Below are 21,507 nucleotides of genomic sequence, written 5' to 3'. Positions count from 1 at the left end.
AGATTGGCAGTCATAACTCCCACATTAAATCTTCTCATGGTTTCTCTTAAATCTACCAATCTCGTTACTGTACCTTCTCAGATTCGTCAGAAACAGATGCATAAACTTGTTCTCTAAATCTCCTACATTCCGAAGATCCTTAGTCTGTATTGCAAAAAAATAAAAAAATAAAAAAATGCAGCATTCTTCCAGGTAGTGAGTGCGCCACCGGCTCTACTGTGCTCCTCATTAATTCCAGACAGATGACACTGTGCTGGTGTATGTACGGAAATCAGCGCCACAATGTATCTTAAATCTTTCCAGCGCCATTTGACAAACTCAAGTAATTGTCTTAGATCTAACAATCTTTATAAATACATCTCTTCGTTTTGGCTCTAGAGTTAAATTGGTGAAATCTCCTGTCCACTTCTTCTAGTTCCCACTTTTTAATTCTGGCAACCCAACAAGGCGCCAAGGAACACTGGATCTGGCCCTTCAAAGGATTGAGAAGAACCTCCACCTTCGCCAGCTCAAAATCCTTTTCTTAACTTAAGCTACCTTGATGTCCTGGAACCCAGAAAAAGCTCACTGCTTTCTTTTGACTTAAATCAATAATTACTTCTTGTACATTACTGTACCAGTTTTGATGAATAAACTGGTTCCTCTATGGCTTTCTAAGGAGCTTGAAAGTCTAAGAAAATTCTTTCTTCGCAAACGTTTTGTTCTCTAGTTATCTCCAGCCAGCAACACTTTAAGATCGCCATGACCTCTGCTTAAGAAATAGTCGTCAGTTGCCACAGCGATAGAATGTTCTCCACTTCCTCAGATACATGCTTAATTAGTATTTCTGAGCTGACTAAAAATAAACTAAGTTTCTGGTGGCAAATGTAAGTGACCTGATTAAATTTGAAACATAAATTGGTAGGCCCCCAAAACTATTAGAAAAAAGTATAAAACTGATCATAACATTATTCTCAAATCTCTTTTGAAAATTCCTAAAATACGTTAGAAAATAAAACTATTTTGTTTATTTTCAAGAGATTATAAATTAGCAAAAAAAAATGCATTCTGTAAAATAAATAAAGAACAGATTTTATTTAAAAATCAAAACATTATTGCAATTTATCGTGAATATTTTATAAGCAAGTAGGCAATTCATAGAAAGTAATATTCACAGCCATAAATATAATAAAGTAGAAAAAACTAAATTTATAATAATAATATATCTGGCGTTGTGCCAATATATAGATAAATATTTGTCAGTGTGAAATAAAGAAATTTTATTCTGACAGGCCCTAGTTTACCAAACAGAATTTCATTGTAAATATTTTTTTTTTTTGCTCAACATTCTTTGACTGTTGGAACTGCCCTCATAAAATTCAATCCTTAACTGATCATCCTCCTTTAAAATCTTTATCTAACAATTTATGTAGTAAATAATCTTCTTCTTTTTTTATACATATGTATATATAGTAAATAATAATTTCATTACAAGTTTTACGATCGCTAATAATAAGGCTTCAATTTTTAAATGTTTTATTTATTTTAATACTTTCTAAATTGTTTCCTTCCCTGGGTCATGAAGTTGTGTTTTAAACATTAAATATGATTTATATGAAAATATAATTACCCACATAATTGTAAATTTTATTTTCATCAGATTCTTCTCGCCATCATTTCAAAATTTACTGAGAACCATTCTCACGGGTTTTCTCTTACTGTAATTTCTCTTGCATAATGAACATATCGTCGGTACCTCGCCAAAACCACGAAACTGCAAAAAGTAAGTTTTGAGTAAAACACATTTAAAGATTCTTTTATCTGTGAAAAATCAGGGTTTCAAATTTGAAACGTCATTTTTTTTATATATTTTTTATTCGAAAGAATAGCTTTTCATGATGTTATTTTCGTTCGTAATGTTTACTTTAAAACAACAAATATTAGGGCTTAAATGCACTTTCGTGATTTTGGCATTGTGATTTTTGAGAAGGAAACACATTCGTAAGGAATTGATAAAGTAAAATGGAACTAACTATTTAAACCATTGTTGTTAGTTAGAATTCAAAATGTTGTTTATTCAAATCAAGATTAATGTACAGTACCTAAACACTAATTGTTAGTCGTCATATTCCGACTCTTCACTTGCATCAGGTTCCGGCAAATTATCCCTCTGAAAATCTGATGCCTTCAAATTTGTATAGAATTGGTGGTACTTTTTTGGGTATTGTCAGATCCTGGCACTTTTTCATCAGATCTTTCAATTTAGCACTAGAGATAAAAAGCTGCCTATCATAGGCCTTGAGAAGATTCGGTTCTTTGTTGTTAACTCTTCCTTTGCGTCTTTTCATGGTAACTGATACAAATTCATCCTTATGATCAGTTTTATAGAACAATTCAATTTTTCCATCTTGTTCTTTGCGGAATTCCAAACAACATACTTTTCTCCATGGAACAACAATCATGAAAATCATTGAACTGCATAATGTGAACGCAGAATGGCACTGGTTTAAATCTTGCACCTCTTATTATTTGGGCTCAGCCCTCAGAGGTACATACACAGGCACATGTTTGGCTTTCCTTTCATCCTTAGAGTGGATAGAATCACACTCCATATCTGTATGGCCAGGCTCATGCCTTATTGTTTTCAAACTTGGAAGAGTTCTTAATAATATTATTATTAAAGCTGAAGACCAGCGCGGTCTACAGGGAAAAAAACGAATTTTTTCTGACAAATTCGTGAAAGTGGGATATTCGTGAATTGGCGTGGTGATCCTGTAGTTTTCTACAGACTCGTGAAAATATGCGTTACGATTCCAGCAACATCGACTAGTGCTGCAGATTCGCGTCTTTGGCAGAGTGAAGTTGACCAAAAGTTAAGCAAAAATCTGTATTTAGGTGAAAATGGCCAAATTGGCCAGATTGGTGGTTTTGGCGTGGTAGCGACGATATTTTTTTATTTAAAGCTGGATTTTTTCTATTTTTCTTATATGTTTTGTGGAAGGTATCATTCAGTCGTGGTCTCAATATTAAGACAATTAATAAATAAGTTCGCTCAATGATATTTTATTTAGGAGCAAGTTATCTGAGTTATCTAATACTATAATCTGATTCTTTGGGGAATTTCTAGGACATTGATGATGACCGTTTTGTGCTTTACTCAGCGTTCTTTGAAAATCAAGTAACAGGAACTCTTGAAAGTCAATATTCTAAAGTTGATGATCTAAATTTTGTATTTAATAGCATTTATTTAAAAATATATTTAATTTTTTTTCATTTTCATTCTCATCTCTCCGATCAGTCTAACCTACTAATCCATCAGCTTTCATCTCTTTCACTTTCCGACAACCCCGTGTGACGTCTGAAATAAATAAAGCCGTACGATTGCCTCGGCGATGGATATAAATAACCAAATACTATTTGGAGATTCACCACTAGTCTGATGAGGATTCTTTTACACATTTAAAGTTGCCGAGCATTATAGGTCTGCAGTTGTAAATTAAGAATAAATAAATACATATATTACTTATTTATTTCTGTTTATTTAAATTAATAATTTTTATAAATTTAGTGTTTTATACAAGATTTTCGTCTACTTTAAGTTCATATCGACAAGGCAACATGTTTTTTTTAGTTTATAATTGCAAAATACAATCATTAATGTCCAACTTTGATTCTTTTTTTCAAATTTATTTACGTACTTTGAATCTGTTTTTAAATTATGTTGGTTGCATAAGATATTTTCGTTTAATTCTAAAACGAATTTCCTCCCTAATTTGACCATCAGTTTAGTCAAATTTCACGACTCAATGATAAAGTAGATGAATTAGTTCGAAAAAGCGGAAGAATGATGAAGCTGATTTTAATTAAATTATCTATGATTCCGGATCCTCGACTGCTCCATAATTACAGAACCACGATATGCAATAGATAAGCAGTTATTCTTACAGTTTTGACAGAATTTCCGTGAAGTGTTGCAATAGAATGTTCAGATTTAATTAAATTCTGAAAGAAACTGAAGATTTGGTTTCGGTGGTATATTACGATATAAGTCTCTTAATCTGGATGATTAGACACACGGAAATTTGAGTACGGAAACCTAAGACAAAAAAATTCATGCAGAATGTGTCTGGGGAGAGCGTTACTGAGATTCTCCGGTAGCAGTTAATAAAGAAGTGATATCTATAATAATTCAGTAAGAATATCTTAGAAGTAAACATTACATTTGTTTATAATTAAAATTAAATTTATTAAGATATTTTTAAAGTAAATGTCGGGAGATTGTACAGTTATAAAATAATTTTACCACCTATTTTGATTATACAAAAATAAAGATGTTACAACAAACAAACTTCTCTATTCAGAACATGGAATTAAGCAAAGCTTTTAATATACTTACTTTGACGTAACTTTGCAATGTAACAGCATTGTGCGACAAAATGTAGTGGTTTTATGTTAATCGGTAATCCAACTTATATTTAGGTTTCTAGTTGGATCTTTCAGGCTCCATTTAGGCGGTTTCCATCAAGACTACGTCAAGGATTTTCTCACTTGAGGAGTAATGGATAAAAACTTCATGAGAAATTTCTAAAATAATTGGTACAGGATCATGCTTTAAATAAGAAAAAACACCGAGCCGTTTTTCGTAAAAAGTTAAAAAAAAAATAATAGAAAACTATAAATCGGTGACCCGACAAACTTCAAGCGGAATGTAAAATATGCCGAAAAGCATGATCATTTTAAATAAAAAAAAAAAAAAAAATTAAAGTTCCGGGTGTGTAATTAATTTCAAAAATAAGAAACAGAACTTAAGAAAAAGATTCAGTCGAAAGTAAAGGTTTCAACGGATATACTCAAGCATTGCGGGAAGGAAGAAACGTTTGTCTCGAAATCGAGAGATTAGATAAGTCGAAAACATCGTATTAACTGCCAAATTTCAACTAAAACTCAACTAAATGTTCGAAAATATTTTGGACAGTATCATGCTAGAAATAAAAGAAGCACAGAGCCGTTTTTCGGAATAAGTACAAAAAACAGAAAAATTTAAAACGGAGATCCGACTATCTTCCAGTAGAATACGATATAATATTCGTATAATATTCACCACCCAATGAGCGCATGCGATCTAGAGAGAGAAGAACGATTGAGAGAAAAAACACATTCAAAACTCAGGACCTCAAAACATGTACCTCGAAACACATCCAATAAAAAAATAAAAAATTGTTTGAAAACTGAATATAGCTGTTAAGTTAAAATTCTAAAGTTGGTCCGCTTTTATAGCCTATTGCTCCTAAATCAGAAATCATCTGGTAGGTTATAAAATCATAATTCATTGGTAAATTTCTAATGAAAGAAAACGAGTTGCCGTAAAAATTTTTAGAGTTTGATGTTGTTTTTTTTTTCATAATAAATAACTTTTTCAACTTAGTTAAATGATCTAATCGTCAGTAAGTTGTCTAGTGATGGGCACATAGATCTCTGATCTAACAAAGTATCTCTACACCACAATAAAGTTCTGTAATCGATAAACAACTTAGTACGGACACCAACAATATAACTTTACTATTTACGAAGCAACTTTAAACTAAAGTTGGCGCCTTAAACCATAAATATTGAACTATTTTTAATAAGAAGTAATAAATTATTTTCACTTTACTATTTTGAAAAGTTGATGGTTCGATGATTCAAATTATAAATTTAGTTAAAATGCTAGGTAGAGTGTACAAATCTAACTGCTGGCCCTGGTATTTTCACTTCCTAGGCGCACCTTCCAGCTCGCTGTTCGGTACGATTCATAAATTGGTAGAGAGAATTGAGTTTTGTCTCTGTCCATCATAGTACCAATTAAAGTTTTGCCAACTTTAAACAGTAAGCTTTTCGAATGTTCGGATTATTTGTGTTAAAGTTTGGAAAAGCAAGTTCAAAGGGAGAGAACGGTCACCTTTTATCAACTGATTGTATTCAAACCGAGATTTTGAAACTACTCGCACCAATTTACGAAAAAAATACGGACTCCTCTCTCTCTCCCACCGCAAAAAAATAAGATAAGGAAAAAAAATTTAAGTGAATGATGTGTGTGAGCTTTAAGTGCTAGAAATTTATCAGAAATACTAAATCAGTCTCTCGGGAAGTTATAAACTTCTTGGATGGCTTAATCGCCATGTTTGAAAGATTTATTTCTTGTGTAACGATAAACTTGAATCAATTATTTTTGGTAGCAGCTGATATGAGTCGAGTTTAAGTTATAATAATAATAATAATTTTTTATTTGTTCTTAGGGTACTACCCTATACAAATGGAGTATTAGTACAAAATAACAGAAAACTAAAAATGAAATTATTTCATACATAAACTAAAGACAAAATAAACAAAATAAAAGACAACTAAAAGAACTAAAATTTATAAAGAAAAATAACAAAATGCTCTTTAATTTTCAATACTAATAATGAATTCTCTAATTTTTAAAGCGGATACCACATAGTAGTACAAGTTATTAAATTTAGTGAGACTGTCTATAGCTAATAAATTAAGAAAATTTTCCTCGTTATCGTGCTCAACTTTAATAAATTCTGATAAATATTCGTTCCTGGCAGATCTAAATGATGGGCATACCAACAGAAAATGATATAAAGTGTCTGGGGCACCTAAATTGCAGCAGATACCAGTGATTGTCCACATTGAATCTGAAAAAACTGTCTTTAAAGATCACACGACAGTTATCAGGATGGCCTAGCATCAGTTGACTTACAACCCTCTGCTTCAAAATACTACCTCTATATTCTAAATACCATTCTCTTTTACCCAAGTTACTGACTTTCCTATATAAAGGATGAATACTAGAGTTCAAAGCAGAAGATATGTCAACTGAGAGATTGTGGTTTCTTACTTTTTCCAAAACATTAGAAATTTCTTTAGTCTGACAGGAGTTACTACCAGGTTCAAGAAAATGTTGAGCACCAAAACGAGTCCAAATTATATTTCAACTGGGAGTACCAATAGTATTTGAAATTGTTATCTTTGGCAATCTTAGTTTAAGTTATTATATTTCCTTAGGTAAAAGTAGCTTGGGACCGAGTCGAATTTTCGAATTGACTTGTTCGCACAAATATACAAAGAGGAAATAAGTCGAATAATGATTGCTGTTATGATGCATTTTTCTAACAATAAATATTCAAACCAAAGTGTAAATATAATTATAAAAAATAAATAAATATTCACTTTTCGCCAATACTAACAAAAATTAAATAATTATTTTATGATTAACCTCTTTCTCTCCCTAATTTTCTTTGGATTTAAATGATACTATTTCTCTTAGTTAAAATAAAACAGAGCCATTTATCTAATTAAAAATAATAATCTAATTGTTTAATGTCTTATGATAATTTGATAAATAGACATGATTCACACTTATTTTTTTAACCGCGTCAAGTTAAATTTTCGCAGTCTTCTTTCATTCTGGTCTGTTCTCTTCTCTTTTCTCAGAGAACATCTCTGCCAAACCATCCTCTCGCTTCCTTTTTTTAAACAGGAAATTTCAAAACCTTCTTTTTAGTGTGATTTTTTTTTTTTTTAATTTTTTGTACTTTTCCAAATACATAATTTTTTTTAATTAACTTATAATTATTTTGCGTAAATATCACTTTATTTGATGTTTTCTAGGTTCATTGTTCTTCTAGTTGTTTCGGGAGATGAGAAAGTTAAAAGTTATAGCTAAACTAAGAACTGTCACGGAAATGTACCCAAATAGGTGAGATAAAAGTAACATATACGAAGTGAACTATACCAATAAAGGATTGTATTTATATATATATATATATTATAAACACACACAAGCATATATAACGTTGTATTGGAATGTAGGTAGTAGCATATTCTTAAAGATAGGAATCAGTTTTATGTATTAAGATGTTGTCACGACTGAGTGAACACCCCATCTGGCCAGAGTATTTTATATTTTTATTTTAAATAAACATTTTATAACCTATTTATGTATTTAATGGATTTACTAAATGACCGTAAAATTTTTAAAAATAAATTTCTGATTTTATACTTAATCAATTTTTTTATTTGATTAACTTTCCAAACATTATTTTTTAAATTCTAAACAAATTTTCTTTTTGTAGTTGATCATTTCTGCTTTAAAACAGCTACTTATCTTAGAGCTACTGAAAAGGGAACAAGCAAACGTCTGGAGGACATTGAATGTGAGATTGTCTCATTATGAAAAGTTTAGATTCCATCAATACTGACTCAACGGGTAAGTAAGCGAAGAGAATAATAAATTAATCCAATTTAAATGTGCCCTTTCTGGCTTAGGACAAATCGATCTGACTAGAACAACAATTCTATTGTTTTATTAGGGATGACGAAAAAAGAAAAAGAAAAACGCCAGCGAGCTCATAAAATTAATTCTTGATAATGGAGACATGGTTTAAGAGATAGCGAATAAGTGATGAACCAAATTGTGAAGCAATTTCTTTTCCAATTCGGAAAATAACCAATGCTCCAATTTACCAACATAAGAGTTCGTCTTCCGCATATCATTTCTACGATACGTCTGCGTGTGATTCTCAAACCTGCCTGAAATGTCAGGAGCTGTAAAAACGCTTTAAACTGTTAATCAGACTTCTTGACAACAAATCCGAAATGAAGGACCCAAGCGAATACTAGGCAATTGTTTGAAACTAAAAATTTAGAACAAAGTGCTTCTATTTAATCTATTTTGAAAACCAATTGGATTTATGAACTTGAGATTATTGTGTTCATCTAATTCCATTATTCCAAAATACTCTGTCTTATAACTAATTCTCTTTTTCAAGTATCCATCATAATGATCCTTTCCGATCTCCAGCTCCAATGCTGTTAATGTTATCGCAAAATCCAATCTCGCAATTCATCACAGTTCTTGAATCCACTAACTTTTCTTAGTATTCATCCTAGAGATAATCTCTCTCTCGACGACTGAGACCAAGCCATCTCTTATCGACAGTGAAATCGGGTAGTGTTTTTGCTAGAGTTTTCTGAAATAATGTGGAGTTACAGCTCCTCGGAAGGATGTGCGTGATTTCTCCTTCGCTGTCATATTATGTCTGATTATTAACTGATTGCTGATTCCGTTAGCAGTTGAAAATTTTCAAATTTCTATACTGAGTTTACTAGTTTACATCTCGGTCTCAAAACCCACCTGAACATTGAGCTAAGTGTTCCTACCTTTTCATTCCAAAAAACTTCTTACCACAGTTAGAGTTCCATATTTTGTTTCAAAACTTACTATCCACAGCAACCAAAAATCCAATTTCATTTCACTCCATAAAAATCTCCATATACTCCTTAACCAGAAACCGAACCCTCCCAGACACTCCTCCAAATACCTCAAGCTTAAATGGCCTTGAGATCTCCTACAACAAGTACAGTGAGAAGTGTTTGCATATACGAGGTGTGTTCAAAAAGTAACGGGAATTTTTAAATTTCGCGGGTTTGGAGAGTCTGATTGTAAAATTTTTTTTTTTATTATGTTGGTACACATGCCCCTGAAGTACGATAAAATTTTCAGTAATATTCATTGTTTACTTCTTAAGTGGCAGCCGTTAAGGTTAGACGTGTTTTTCGAGCTTGGCGATTTTTGTTTGTTAAAAAAAATGGATCAAAGAATTTGTATTAAATTTTGCGTAAAAAATGAAATAAAGTGTGTGAAATGTTAATAAAGGCATATGGTGAGTCTGCTATGAGTAAAACAAGGATTTACGAGTGGTATAAGCGTTTCCAAGATGGCCGCGAAAACGTTGAAGATGACGAACGACCTGGACGTCCAAGCACATCAACAACCGATGAAAACGTAAAAAAAGTGAAAGAAATGGTTATGAACGATCGCCGAATCACAATCAGAGAAGTCGCTGATGATGTTGCCATATCAATTGGCTCATGCCATGAAATTTTTTCGGATGTTTTGGGTATGAAACGTGTGGCAGCAAAATTTGTTCCAAAATTGTTGAATTTCGAACAAAAACAGCGGAGAATGGAAGTTGCTCAAGAGTCACTCAATGAAGTCGACAACGATGCGGATCTACTGAAACGTTTTATAACAGGTGACGAAACATGGGTTTACGGATATGATGTCGAAACTAAGGCTCAATCGTCCCAGTGGAGGCATTCTGGATCGCCAAGACCGAAAAAGGCTCGTCAAGTGCGGTCGAATGTGAAGGTTATGCTCACTGTGTTCTTCGATTTTAATGGCATAGTGCATCATGAATTCTTGCCACAAGGTCAAACAATCAATAAGGAGTACTACCTACAAGTTCAACGCCGTTTGCGTGAAGCAATCCGAAAAAAACGCCCGGATTTGTGGCAAAACAATTCATGGATTTTGCACCACGATAATGCACCTGCTCACACTTCATTGCTTGTTCGTGAATTTTTGGCCAAAAACAAAACTTTAACGATGCCCCAGCCTCCATATTCGCCAGACATGGCTCCATGTGACTTTTTTCTATTTCCAAACATAAAGAGAACATTAAAAGGCCGTCGTTTTACAAGCATAGATGACATTAAAAGCAAATCGCTGAAAGAGCTGAAAGCTATCACAAAGATCGAGTTTCAGAAGTGTTTCGAGGATTGGAAAAAGCGCTGGCACAAGTGTATTGTATGCGAAGGGGACTACTTTGAAGGCGACAATATTAATGTAGATGAATAAATAAATATTTTTTTCAAAAAACGAAAATTCCCGTTACTTTTTGAACACACCTCGTATATTCTGTATCTGCATATATAATTTAATCTAGAATACTTTTTGCGCTTTAGTGCGTTGTAAATATAGAATATTTTTTTTAAAAAAAATCTTGAAAGTAATTTTAAGCAATGTTTTTCATCCTGGGCACCATCAGATTGCTGCAACGTAACTATGCTTTCACGAATGTCAAAGCACGCGCTAGAAGCTCAAATAAATCCTTTCTGTGTAACTCAATGCGATTATCTCTAGTATGAAAAGCGTGAATATAAAAATTGATATCCACCCACCGTCAGCACTGCTGAAAGAGTTCAAGTCAAATACGTTTTCAAGAGGAAGCAATGGGTGGAATAGAGCGTAAAAATTATATTATTTTACTTCCACACATTTGCATGGCAGTGAATTCTATTCGAATTGATCCCTAGATGGAGATCACTTTAACAAAACTGAACGCAGAGAGAATAAGTTCGAAATTGCAATACAACAACAATCTCAATAAATAACAATTTCAGGTGAAACACTCAGCAAAGTTTTATTACAACCTCTCCCTAAATAATCATGGATATCAAGTAACCACTTATATGTAAACCTACGTAGAGTGGTCCATGGAAATTCATTATTTAGGAGACCATGAGTACTACGAAAGGTTAAAAAGAATCATGAACAATATTCAATCATATCCAGCCATTTTGAAGTTATTCAACATTCAATATAGACAAGTGGGCACTTGTTTGTATAAACTCAAATACTATTTGCACTGCATTCTACATTTCTTTATGAAGATATCGGCATTGCTGCGGACAACCCAGTCTAACTACGAAAACTTCTGCACCCTAAAGATTGGCACAATACACTCAGGGTCAGACAATCAATTCATTAATCGAGAAAAGAGAAATTATTGAAATTCAAGAACACACTACATGAAGTATAGTTCTTTCTTAGAAGTTGTTATACCTATGATTAAAAATTGGATAATTTTTAAATGATTTAATTGTATGCAATCATTGGTATAAAGTTACGATAATTAACCTTACCATTCATTGCTTAATACAAATTGCACTAATTCATTTTAGGACGGTTATCATTTTTTTATGTTAACGTTAATAAACCCAATAATTAATGATTAGCAATCATTAATGTTTGATTCGTAAAGAAATTAAAACAATTTTAAACACTTAAAATGGTAACTAAACAATACTATATTCTAATATATTAATAAAAATACAGAGCTAACCCAATTTAGGACTTAATTATGAATATAATACTAAACATAAATTAATGATTGTAAAGCAAGCGATACACTTAGCGTGATTGTTCGAGCGGATACTGAATAGCGAAGTGTTGTGAACTTTTGTCGCGCTGAATTGGTGATTCGTAATTTATCGTGACGTTAGAGTTCTCCCCCTTTGCTTACTTAGAGGTAAGAGATGAAGGCGAATGATATCCCTTCCATTTCTTCCCACTTTAGACTGGTGAACTTGTGTCTTACAGTGGTATAAAAAGCTGTCCTACCAACACAGAATTAGGCACAGAAATTTATTTGGACGATTTCACAGAAAAAGTGTTATCGAGAACGTAACTTTGAAAATAGCAAACGACCGGTTAGGTCTATTGGGAAAATTTTTTGAATGCAAAGCGCGCGTTTCTATTTTGGGATTACAATTTTTTTTAATTTTAATTTAAATATCAGCACTAAAGTGGCAACTAAGTAAATTGAAATCCATATTAAGTTTTGTTTTGAAATATTTGTTAAAGTTATTAGATAATTTATTTCAGATTTGAAGCAACAGGAACCCAAAGAAGATATTTAGAACAATATTTCACTTTTCTCTTTAAACTATTCCTCCTCAAAAAATATTACTTACCTTTATTTTTTCAGATTTTTTTAAAAAAATTTAAAGTTAATTCCGCCTACAAATGCCCAAAAACAACTCATTAAATCTCTCGTTGATTTATAAAAAAAAAAAAAAATAAAAAAAAAACTGTAACTGTTCAGAATACAAGAGCAGTCCGCCCACCTCGCTCCATCAATTAGAGTTCCGTTGTCTCCACTACAGAAGGATAACAAGTTCTCCTGAGTAATTTATATATTTGTGACCATAATAGAAACAAAAAAGCAAGAAAAGGATCACAGTTTTACTGTAGAAATAAATAGGCATAAATAAATTAAATTAAGTTTTATTATTTATTTAATAAAGGTAATATTTTTATAAATTAGTTGAAAAGAGAGGAACAAATAAATTGACTTTATATAAAATGAGTATACGAGTAGATAATTAAAAGAGAATCCGATTAGCGGTGTAGTCTGAATTGATTGTTGGTCTTCAAGTATCGCCACTTGAGTATAAAAAAAGAAGATTAGGTATGGCTGGACTTGACAAGTTGTTAAAATCTTTAATAAAGACCGTATTGAAGAAATAAGCAGAGATCTTAACGTTGGCTAGGTTTCTATGCTGTTATAATTGAATATCACTCAAGAGCTAAAATACAAAATTGAGATTGTACGCAGAAGGTAGCTCTATTTTTTTTTTTTATAGAAATCCGAAATTAATTGCTTTTTTTTTTGTTTTAATTTCCGTCCGGCGAGGTGATCCTTTTTGGCTAACTGGACGCGTTGTATTAAATTGTCCACCTTAACTTTGTTGTCATAAAGATGCCATAACTGCAGCGGGATATTAAATTTTATTCTTAAAAATTAAAGTTAATAATACGTCAAAACAGTAACATGTACTACAATAAGTTTAAACACCACAGTAGTCTACGCCTTCCACTTCCTTGAAATAACTAATTACATGCCAGTAGAATGTTGGTGCACCTTATCTTGTACTTTATTTTCTAGTTATTTTTATCTACATATTCTTCAACAACTTTCAATATGTCAAGTATACGGATTTGCAAATGCAGTTTCTTTCTTTTTTATGCATGTTTGACGTTAGTTTGAAACCTGTCGTTCATTTTTGCCGTTATTATGTGCATTCATTTTTCATTTCCATACGTTCAGTGCCAGTTTATACTCTTTTGATGCGCAGAGTGCAAGATTTGTACTGAAATATTATAAAAAATACTTTTTTTTATGTGGTATTACTTTCCAAAACTTAGTATACCGTCATTTAAGACAAACTGGGGCGACCGCGGACTACCTTAATGATCAGAATAAAATTATTTTCTAACTGTAAGCATCTGGGTCATTAATAAATAAAAAAATAAATGCAAAAAATAAACTCATCATAATAACGAGGAATGTAAAACAGAGAGAGATCAAGTTGTCTGCTTGGAAGGTTAAATAGTCCTTAAAATGAAGTACATATAAGAACCACACGTTCTCAAACTTTAGAACAGCAAAATGATCTATTCACTAATGAAATATATGTCGCTTGCATCTAAAATTGTTGCAAACTTGCAAGTGGAAGAAAGTCGAAGGCGTTTTCCGAGAAAAGATTTGCATTAACAAGATCAGATTGGCAAATAGCGGCCCGCCGTATTAGACACGATATCATTAGAACTCTTTTTTTTTCTGAGATAGTTTACGTCGCAAAAAATTTGAAGGTTTACGTGCGACCGAGATTCCTAACTTATAAAAGAAAATCGTCTGCAATCGTTTCCACAAAGGTTCTGAAAGTGATGAACTTAAAAAACTGAAAATTTGCTATAAGATCTTTGTTAATCAAATCTTCAACAGGTTTCAGGGCGTAGACATTATTAGAAAAGATCATGTCTTCGTATCTAAATGGCGCACTCAAATTTTTGTACAGCGAGCTGAACAGCTCATCTCTTTCTTTCTTATAAAGTGGGCATTCCAAGACGACATGTTTAAAATCTTCCTCCTCCTTACACTTTTCGCACAACGGAGTAGCTCGTTTACCGATTCGCTGTAGGTACGACCCGCAGACTGCATGGTTCGCTCTCAATCTACTAATTGTAGTAACCAATCTTTTGTTCATGCCAAGACCTTATACCAAGGTCTTTTAGGCAATTGGTTCACCATACGCTTGTAAAATTGACCCTTCGTACTATTACTGTAGTCTGTTTGCCACATTTGTAATGCGGTGATGGTTATTCTTCCTCTTAAATCCGACATTGGAACTTTGTACTCTTCAAATCCTCCATTTTCAGTGGCATCTTTAGCGAGTGAATCCACTACTTCATTCCCTTTATCACCGCTATGTCCTCTTACCCAAAGAAAGTGAACGTAAAAGTTCTCCTCTTTAAGAAGTGCTATACGCTCTACTATTTCCGCAATAATATGATTCATCTTACAGAGTCCTTGCGGGTTTGTTAATCTATGCAGTGCACTCAAGCTATCACTTAGAATTAGAAACTTTTTCTCTGACTAGGAGCACATATATTTCAGTGACATTCTGCCGTATAAATAGATGCCTCGTCACATAACTTAGTGGTTATAAAACGGTTGCGGCAAGGATCATATACAGCACTCTCGACTTTGTTACCAATTTTCGATCCGTCTGTTTATAAACAGTATGCGTTCGGATAATGATTAGAAATGTAATCTGTCAGCGCCAACTCCCTCATTCCTTCAGGTATTTTGTTCAGTTCGAATGTGGTATTAACGCTTATTTTATTCAATAAATGTTTGTACTTCATCGTAAACATGGGCAATTTATGGTTATGAGCTATGTACACGATCTTCTCTATAGGCCGAAATTCTTATGAAGCTCCTCTGTGTAAGGAGGTGCTTTTTTCTTGGACCAGTGTTTGTTTGTAAGAACTGTAGAGTTAAATTGGCAGATGTGGTTGTAAATTCTAATGTTGGTGCTTAGCATTTTTAACACGAATCGATCAGATACGATTTGTATTCGGTAAAGAAGCGGCAGTTCGCACGTTTCCAGGGGGAAAAGTTAAAATTATTAAATAAGAAAACAAAAATTGAGAATGGCCAATTCTTTTAAAATACCTGTTAAAACAAAATTGGATGCTCTCAGTAATGAATTCTGTATAAGTACATGACCAAAGTAAAGTAATGCCTATTATTTTAGGCAGGTCTTAAGTCCAACTACCGATCAGGTGTCGTGGGCGGATGGCTAAAATCCTTTACTATAAATTTCTTTTTATTCTTTACATTAAATCCCGAGGTTAATCCCGAGAATCGAATACAGTACTAAAATACATTTTAGTTTTGCGAGTCTCACCACTAAATGCTCGGCTGCCGAACAGAAGCGTAACATATATTGTTTGAAAATAAATAAGTGGATAATGTTCGGATCCTGATTTGAATAAATTAGCAATTTTGCTGAAGTTCGTGTTTATTGTGAACTACTATCGTGTTAACTCTTTTTAAGCAGCTCGATGAAGCTCGACGTCAAGATCTAATTACACCAATATCTTAAAACAATCGCAGTTTCCTTCTAGCACTCAGTTTTCAAAAAAAAAAATATTTTTTTGAATTGTTTTCAATAATGCATTTCATATCATTAATAATCATTTAAAAGAAAATAACTATTTCATAAATTTAAACGCAATGTTATTCTATTTTAAAATTTAACTTTCTCATCAAGAAAACCTTTGATTAATTTCAAGTTTTTTGAGAAAAATCGAAAGTATTTATGTCCTAATATTTAGTTCATTATGTATTTATTCATAAAATGTTTAAATAAAATAATCGATTATGAAAATAAGAAAATATAAATTATATTCCATTATCGCTGAATTATTCAAATCTTGATTTTTTTTGGATGGCCATTCACCGCACAGCTAAGTAATAATTTTACGTTCATAATTATTCATAACTTTTATCCAAAACAAAACTAGGGAAAAAAATATTTAAAAATACACTAAAATAGTTTTTTTAATAAATAATTTGAAAGCTTGCAAGGGAAATTACTCTGTGTGGTACTTTTTGGAACTGAATAATACCTGAGAGAACTGATCGGATTCTATGTTTAGGAATAAAAATATGTTAAAAAAAAAACAAAAAAAATAGACCTTCATATTTTTTGTTCAGTTTAAATCTGTATAATAATGTAATGCTATATTTTCACAGATAGAGTGGCTTCACACAAAAAAAATTAAGCGCCTAATAACCCCAAAATTATACTATAAATTAGTGGTTACAAAATTTACTAATAATATAGAAAGTATCTTATTTAAGCAACAATTACTGTCTTCATTGTTTTAAATCATTCAAAATTATTTGTAAAAGATACCATTAAAAGCCGGTCTCCGAGACATAGCTGCCGATTTATTAAACAAAAATATCTATTTATTAATTTGAAAACACTCCTCAAGTAATATCTTATCTTTTTAATCAAAAACTTAATAACCCGGAAGTAAAGTTAACGATAAACGGGAAATGCTCACATAACTTCCAACTGTAACTTCATTAAATTTGTTCAAACTTAGTCGTACTAAGTCTCGCAAAGCTTGGATGTATTGTTGGAATAGGTACGGTTTCCAAACAAGACGTTGGGTTTTATTAAATCAAGTTAATATAAAATTAAAAGGAGTGTACGTTAAGCTAACTGCCACCGTCTCGTTATTGTAATCGGTAAAGTTTAGCCCTCAGCCCGCCTAAAATTAAGAATAATAATAATAAATTTTATGAGGGAAGGGATTAGCTATGAGGTTAGCATACTGGACTCCCACGCGGAGGTCCCGGGTTCGAATCCAGCAGCTGACCCTTAGATTTTCTCTTCCTAGGAGCTTCTTACAGCTCACTGTCCGGTGATGGACAGTGTTGTCTGTAACGAGAGAACACTGTCCGGAGGCCGGCAGTGCACTGGAAAAAGCTCCGGGCGCTAATAACCTCAGCTGTTGATGCGCAAAAAAAAAAAAAAAATTTATGTTTTATTTTGAAGAAAATATTATTTAGTACTTAATAAATAGCTTTGGCCAGCATATCTTTCATCAATGACAAATCTTTCAAGTGTGATATTTTTCGTCAAAATGCGTGAAAAGAATAAAAATTGGCAGGTGACTGTTGGAAAATGTCCCCTTTTGGAGTGAACTTTTAAGGATAATTATAAACAATAATGGAAAACATTTTCGAAGTTTTCAAAAATGGTAAAAATTAAAACAATAAAATATCTGTAAATTTAACATTAAAAAAAAAAATATATAATTTCATTTATTGGCGAATATATTTTAAGAAACGTCTAATTAAACAATGTTTTTTGAGATTCCATCGACAAATCCTTAAACATAATTTTTTAATAGTTAATATTTTATAAAATTGATCAAGAAAAGAAAAAAAAAAGCTCCTGATTCATTCAAATAATTACTATAATAAAAATCTACTTCTGGAGGTGCCGAAATAAAATATGCTTGTTTTGCATGTTCTAAAGGACATTATTTAAAATAAGCTTAGTCAGTTAATGTTTTCATTCATATCTTCCTGAAATTTGAAGACCATAAATTACATAGAAATAATTAGATTCATACTTACAGCATTAATTAAACTAATAATAAAAATTAAATTACCTAAGCAGATACAAAATAAGAAATCACTTTTATTCAGAACGAAGACATCGTCCTTAAGAGTGTATTTATTTCAATAAATAAAAATAAAACAAAAACAAAATAAAAAAAAAGCCGAGCCGCGATGGAATGAAGCACTCGCTCGATACACCGAACAACACTCCTTCTTGTGGCAGACTGATTTTGAATTTTCCTGCCACAAGGGCTGGCGGGCCGCAGCGTGCTGCCAACCTAACACAGTGAAATGCCCCACCACTATGACCGTCTCCACACAAGAGGAGGCTCAAGAATAGTCTTCTGGGCTGTAGGATGGTAGGGAGGATACATTTCCTGTTTCAGATTTGGTTCTTTCATTTTCTTGAATTTATTTTCAAAATATTGTTTCCTGCAATTTCTGGAACATTCTTTTCATTCATTTTCGCTATGTGCATGAACAAAATTAAAATTTAAGATTACCCACTAATTATATATTCATGCATTGGTGGAAAAATGGTCTTTATTTCTTCCTTTTTGGAAACATGGTTTAAAATAAGTGGAGACATTGTTTCACGTACATGCAAATTTCTTAGCCGTCGATTACTATATTATTTAGTGTATTTAAGCAAGTCCTAAGTTTGCTGCTTCTAGATTTTCTCTTTCTGGGAGCCCTTGAGGGCGGTATCGTACAAAGAAGGCCCCAAAGCTCCTTATACCAAAAAAATTAAAAGTTAAAAGCTTCATATTTCATTATTGTTAAGCTTACTTTAAAACTATCAGTCATTCACACATTTCACTCCAGCAGAGTGGACGATCCTTTTGAAGAAGTTATCATAAAATCATGCACCACTAGTTAAAAAAATCATTTAAAACTAGTTATTTGGATTAAATCTTAAGAGTGCCTCTAATGTCGAAATGATTTTTCAAGTACAAATTTATCTATAAAATACTGTTCCATTTTTAGTAAGAATTCAATTTACAAAGAATCCATTCCTTCCCAACTAAAGTCTTGCGCTGCATCCTCCATAAGATTCAATATTCCTTTCGTCTTTTGCTTAATCTGAAAACGAATCTGCTCATCCATAAATGGTTGCCCCAGCACTCTATCCTCTCATCAGATTTCTAAGTTCTTCAGACAGTATCGGAGGTGCTGTGACGAACCGTAGCCATAATACACTTTTGGGACGCGGTGGCCTAGGCTTATCCGCCAACCCTCTAATCTAATTCAATAAGCCTATAAGAAATGCCCCAAATTTTGTATAAAAGAAATCTACTTCATGTTAGAAAGCTATTTGAGATGCGATGTGGTGTTAAAACAGCTAGAAATATGCAAGTTGCGAAGCGACATCTGAATCGACATTTGCATAATATAGAGAAATATTCAGAAGCGACTTTAATAGTCCTAGCACAATTTACGAATAACCTCATAACAAGGAGTTACTGGAAAACAAGTGACTAACAAACTAGGAAGTTAGTCCAACTCTTCAATGCTAGCTAATGCGCTCTAAACTGAGCTGAACAAACAATTAGTGTTGGAATTTCACAAAATTATAGTAAACGTAAAATAGCGAGAACTTGAATCCATTAAATATTGCTCCTTTCGTTCTAAAAATACAAATTAGAGAGGCGGAACTTCCTATTTTCTTTATATAACTTTACAGCAATGAATTTGTTTTAGTAATTGCACATATATTTACATTTTAACTGGGTTAGTTGATAGCGACTCTTTAGTTCCTTCCGTTCTCAAAGATAGCATTGTTAAAAATAAATCAGACGAACTTCAGTCATGTTGTCTTAATAATTAGCGCCCAAAGACATCAAGTAACTATCTTTGTTCTATTTTCTTTAGATTTATTTATTTATCTATTTAATCATTACTAAATTTTACTGAACTTTTTTCTTTTCTTTATTTGGAAATTTAAAATGAGTATGAAAACAAATATTCAATCATTGAATAATTCAGGATAAGACGTGAAGAATTTCAGGAGAAAAACTACTCAATAGTTACGAAGAATAAGTTTTGTGACGTAAAAAGCAGCATCAACTATCTGTAGCAGTAACTTAGATTGCCAGGTATAAATAGTTCTTATGTTTGTTGATTTGACCGTAACTCATCGCTCTAGTAAGTCAACATAGGTTTGATAATTTGTATTGTACATTAGTCTCTTCAGTTTCATTGATAATTTAAAAAAATCTTCCGTGAAGTCGATAAAGAAGTTTGTCATACATTTCTTGTCTTTTAAGTTTTTGGTGTGGATTTCACGTGAGTGGTTTTTTTCAATGAACAGCCTAAGGTTGCGTTCTGTGAAAAGAAGATAATTGTTATTCAAGAAGCCTGGAGAACAGGATCACCGTTGGAGTGTAAATGTGACAGCATCCTGCCACTCCTGTGTGTTTCGCCATTTTTCCGCCCAAGTTAGACCAAAATGTAATTGTAATTTGTTAGTAGCAGATGTTAAGGTTTCACTTGTCTAGAAAGGAGCGACTTACTGAACTTCTAATAAGAAAAGTAAACCTAGCAAAGCAAATCATTAAAAATACAAAACAAACTTCTATAACAAGGCTGTAAAACTTTTCTCTTTCATAAGTAAACAAATGTCAAGAGAAATAAAGAGAAATAAGTACATAAACGATAAACTTGGAACTTAAATATTTCCTAAAATTCCATGGAACTTGATTTGCACTTAACTACATTTACTTTTCATCGTAAATTTAGTTATTAAAAATTATTCCAGTCAATATCTACTAAAATGTACTTTTTGAGAAGATGATTAGTCAAGAGTTTTAAAGTGAAGTGATTTTAATACAAGGAAAATTCAGAAATAGTGGGTAATGTAATTTATTCTATTCAAGTATCTAGTTGAAAATTGTCTACAGCTGGTTTGAAATTAACATTATTTATTTATTTAATTAACATCTGTTTTCATCGTACATATTAGACAGATTGTTTGAAAGATTTCCTACAGAAAGATTGTCGAAAGAAATAATGAGAAAAGTTCTAAATTTATTGCTCTGAAATAGATCTGAAATTGCAAATAATAATCAGAAGCAAGAAAAAGGTTATTACTCTTACTGCACTTACTGCCAATTGTATGTTCACTATTTCTGTTTAATAGTTTTCTAGTGAATCTTTCATAAAGCTTATACATGGCGAAAAGATAGCAACAAAAGTGTACATTAACTCATAAAACAGAAAACATATATTTTGAATTAGTTTAATTAACTATGATTTGTATTTCAGCTGGTAATACAAATAAAACATTCTTAATCTTGTGTCCATCGTTTTAATACAATAATAGTTACAATACTAATGATCCCTGACATAATCTAAGATTTCGTAGAAAGCCTCACTCATCATTCTACTTTACACGAAGTGCTGGGGCAGTGGAGGGAAACGGAAC

General features: G+C 32.2%; 1 protein-coding gene across 1 annotated transcript in view; it reads right to left on the bottom strand.

Moving 5' to 3' along the window:
* LOC141447237 (cardioacceleratory peptide receptor-like) overlaps positions 1–18,405 on the bottom strand; it is an 81,524-nt gene extending 63,119 nt beyond the window's left edge. Inside the window, exon 1 of the mRNA XM_074114557.1 lies at positions 18,134–18,405. The gene's annotated coding sequence lies outside the window, so the exon portion shown is untranslated. The remainder of the gene's footprint in view (positions 1–18,133) is intronic.
* Positions 18,406–21,507: the final 3,102 nt, after the last annotated feature.

Source organism: Rhodnius prolixus, unplaced genomic scaffold (assembly GCF_049639745.1).
Source record: "Rhodnius prolixus isolate KJV_2025 unplaced genomic scaffold, Rpr scaffold_1, whole genome shotgun sequence".
Taxonomy (NCBI): Eukaryota; Metazoa; Arthropoda; class Insecta; order Hemiptera; family Reduviidae; genus Rhodnius; species Rhodnius prolixus.
This window is presented reverse-complemented; position numbering and strand designations above follow the sequence as displayed.